Raw genomic sequence first — 4,535 nt, forward strand, 5'->3', positions numbered from 1 at the left:
GACCCCATGGACACTGTATTTTTGATAGGCAATGACTTGAAAAACTTCAAACCTCAGATTTCCCACTTTCTGGTGGTTTTATTTCTCAGGTTTTTGCCTGCCATATGAGTTCTGTTATACTCACAGACATCATTCAAACAGTTTTAGAAATGTCAGAGTGTTTTCCATCCAAATCTACTAATTATATGCATATTGTAGCTTTTAGGACTGAGTAGCAGGCAGTTTACTCTGGGCACCTTTTTATCCAAGCTACTCAATACTTCCCCCCAGTCCTACAGAAGTTAAACAGCTTGCTTACATAGGATCGAATCCAGGTGGTGGGTCACATTTGTCATTTAGCAGACACTCTTATCCAGAGCAACGTACGAGTGCATACAGTTTTCGTAATTTTACGTACCTCTAAGTCATAGGAAGAAGAGGATGAACCCTACACATAGATCCAACCCCAGAGGTCCTGTTCTGACAGCAAAATGAGGTGACATGACAGCAGAGATACACTTCCTACAGTTATGTGGACTACAGCTGTCTGAGAAACATGTGTCCTTGAGATCATGTCTAAGAGATGACTGATATTCTTGCAGGCTCCACAAATCTACACCTTTAAAAATGTCATTGACAGCAGAAGACACAACTTGTTTGGTAATTGTCAGGACCCGGTTTCGAACCTGGGTCTCCGGAGTGAGAAACAGTCACTTAACCAACTGAGCCACGAATAGTCAGCAGAACCCAGAAGATGAGGCAGACACAGCAGTACTTAAGACGGTGTATTTAATAAAGTAAAAAACCTAAAATACAAAAAAGGCAAATCCAAAAGGTGGTAGGTAAAGCACAAAAAGGCCTCAAAAGAAACTCACAAAAAATAAACAAAAACAAAAAAAAACAGAATTCCACAAGAGCGTCACCCGGAATCGACAAGAGCACACAGAACACTAGGGCTGGGTGCTAACATACAAACACAGAGCACAGAACTGAGGGAAACTAAGGGTTTAAATACAATTAGAGGAAACGAGGCACAGGTGCAAATAATAATGGGGATCAAGGGAAAAACATAAGGACAAAAAGCACAATGGGGGCATCTAGTGACCAACAACCGGAACAACCCTGGCCAAATCCTGACAGTAATAGCTCTCCCTTTAAAAAAATAAAATACATTTGACTAAAATGACATGCCCAAATCTAACTGCCTGTAACTCAGGCCCTGATGCAAGGATATGCATATTCTTGATACAATTTGAAAGGAAACACTTTGAAGTTTGTGGAAATGTGAAGGAAATGTCGGAAAATATAACACATTAGATCTGGTAAAAGATAATATGATGATGTATCATCATATTTGAATTGCATGAGAAAGGGCATCATGGATTAGTCTAGCCAAGGTGCAATTTGACCACTAGATGGCAGCACCACACGGGCAAAAGTTTTAGAGTGAATCAGTGAATCTGTGAAATTTTGCACATCTATTCAAAATGTTGTATCAAGTCTGCCCAAATGTGCCTAATTGGTTTATTAATAACTTTTCAAGTTCAAAACTGTGCACTCTCCTCAAACAATAGCATGGTATTCTTTCACTCTAGTAGCTACTGTAAATTGTACAGTGCATTTAGATTAACAAGAATGTAAGCTTTCTGCCAATATCAGACATGTCTATGTCCTGGGAATTGTTTTTTGTTTCTTACAACCTCATGCTAATCACATTAGCCTACGTTAGCTCAACCGTCCCACGGACGGGACACCGATCCTGAAGAATTAAATCCAAGGTGTGCTGCTCTGTTTTGAGTCAGATGCAGCTTTGCTTGGTCTTTCCTTGCTGCACTTGACCCTATTACCAAACAGTAATCATGATGGGACAAGACCAGAGTCTAAACACATAGTAAAGTAGATTTTTGTGTCAAAAACACCAAAAATACATTTACATTACATTTAAGTCATTTAGCAGACGCTCTTATCCAGAGCGACTTAAAATAATTGTATAACCGACATACCCCTCCCCATCTTCACAACAACTTTGTCAATATGACTTGACCATGATAATTGACTGTCCAAATTTATATCTAGGTGTTTAGCTTCCTCAATTTGCTCAATAATCCCACTTTTTATAGACAACTCCAGTTGAGGTTTAGGTCTTCAAGAATGTTTTGAGCCACATACAATGCTTTTAGTTTTAGATGTATTAAAGACCCGTTTAATAATTTATCACCCATTCTGATACTGACTGTAACTCTGTGAGGTCACTGGGTTTCGGTGCTGGATTGTAGAGTTTGGAATCATCCACATACATAGTCATTATAGCTTTTTGTAAGACCAGTGGGAAATCATATGTAAAACTAGAAAAGCGTAATGGCTCAAAGCAGGTGCCCTGAGAGACACCGCACTGAACATACAGTATCTGATGTTAGAGAAGCTTCCATTGAAGAACACTCTCTGGATTATATTGGATAAATAACAATCCAACCATGTGATAGCGGGTGATGTAAAGCCATAGCAAGTTAGTATCACGTGTTATGACACACATGCAGTCAGTGTTGAAGTAACAAAGGTGTTTTACAAGAACAGGGGCAGGCAAAACGACAGGTCAAGGGCAGGCAGAGGTCGGTAATCCAAATCAGAGTCCAAAAAGTATAGAAAGGCAGGCAGTCTCAGAGTCAGGGCAGGCAGTATGGTAAAAACCGGGAGAACTAGAAAACAGGAACTAGAAACAGACAGGAGCAAGGAGGAAAATGCTGGTAGGCTTGACGAACAAAACTAACTGGCAAGAGACAAACAAAGAACACAGGTATAAATACACTGGGGATGATGGGGAAGATGGGCGACAACCAGAGAGGGGTGGAGACAAGCACAAAGACAGGTGAAACAGATCAGGATGTGACAGGCAGTTTCTTCAATAAAATTGTATTATCAATAACATCAAAGACTGCACTGAAATCTCACAACAGAGCTCCAACTATCATTTTGTTATCCATTTATTTTAACCAATCATCAGTCATCTGGGTCAGTGCAGTACAAGTTACAGTTTTTTTTATCGCTTAAGCACGATTTTCCAAACAGGGCCCGTGTTTTCAAAACACTACACACAATTAGCACAACCACACACCCAATTAGCACAACCACACACCCAATTAGCACAACCACACACCCAATTAGCACAACCACACACCCAATTAGCACAACCACACACCCAATTAGCAAAACACTACAGATCCTTTTGCAAAATTAAACACTTGTAAAAACTATATACTTCTTTTTAAAAACCACACTTTGTTACCATATGAAACACACACGTTTCACATCACTATACTCTGTTTGCACGAGTTACACTCTGCTGTGATAAACCTAAAACACTTTTAGCACTTCTACTTCCCTATGATGAGAGTAGGCTACTATCAACAAAGTACAAATATAATGTAAATTCACCAAACACTACACAAGACCAATGTTTCAGACTGAAGAAACTCATTTATTTCTCAACACGTCCAAAATGTTGACATAGAGATTCATAATATTGTAACCAAACGTCACTTTACGTATTGTAAGATCAAAAAAATAAAAAAATAACTAGACATTGTCTCTTCGCCTAGCTGGATCTGGCCAGAGAATTTCATCAACATTGCAGGCAATGTTGTCATTAGCAAGACACCTTGGAAAGAAATGTCTTGAATGACGAATCCATCCTTGCATTGCTGCTACCTCCATCTGGTCACAGGCCTCCTCCATGGCTTGGATGAGGGGTACCTCAGCCTGGAGACGGAGATCATATACCTTCCACCTCCATGCCGAGAAAAACTCTTCTATAGGGTTGAGGAATGGAGAGTATGGTGGAAGATATAGGACGGTGAAATGTGGATGTTGCTGAAACCAGTTCTGAACCAGAGCAGAGTGGTGGAAAGACACATTGTCCCAGACAACAGTGTATTGCATATGATCGATTTGATTTGCTGCTGTTATGTTGTGCAATTGGTCCAAGAATGTAAGTATGAGTGCTGTGTTGTAAGGGCCCATATGGGCATGGCGGTGGAGGACCCCATTCTGTGTAATGGCTGCACAGAGTGTTATATTACCCCCACGTTGCCCTGGGACATTGACTAAAGCCCTGTGGCCAATGATGTTTCTTCCCCTCCTTCGTGTTCTCGTCAGGTTGAACCCAGCCTCATCTACGTAAATGAACTCTCCATCCATTCGTAAAACTCTCTAAAAAACAGTCTGGTGTAGATCTAGTATACATATTACAGTACAGTAAAAGATTATGAGACAGTATGCAAGATCACACTGTTAAAGTGAATACACATCTGCATAATCATGCCGCAGTCGTTTCACGCTTTTCGGAATTGCGCTCGAAAGACACTCGATAAATTTGCTTCATTTGTATATGTTTTATTTTAGGATGCGTGCCAGTGTTGATGTTGAGACCTGATGGATATCGTTGAAAATGGCGTGATTATTGACAATGTTAGCTTGAAGCTGCTTGAGTGTTATAGCATTGTTGGCCAAAACCATGTTTACTATCTCCCTCTCTTGCTGTTCTGTGAACATAGGAGGCC

Source organism: Oncorhynchus masou, chromosome 11 (assembly GCF_036934945.1).
Source record: "Oncorhynchus masou masou isolate Uvic2021 chromosome 11, UVic_Omas_1.1, whole genome shotgun sequence".
NCBI lineage: Eukaryota > Metazoa > Chordata > Actinopteri > Salmoniformes > Salmonidae > Oncorhynchus > Oncorhynchus masou.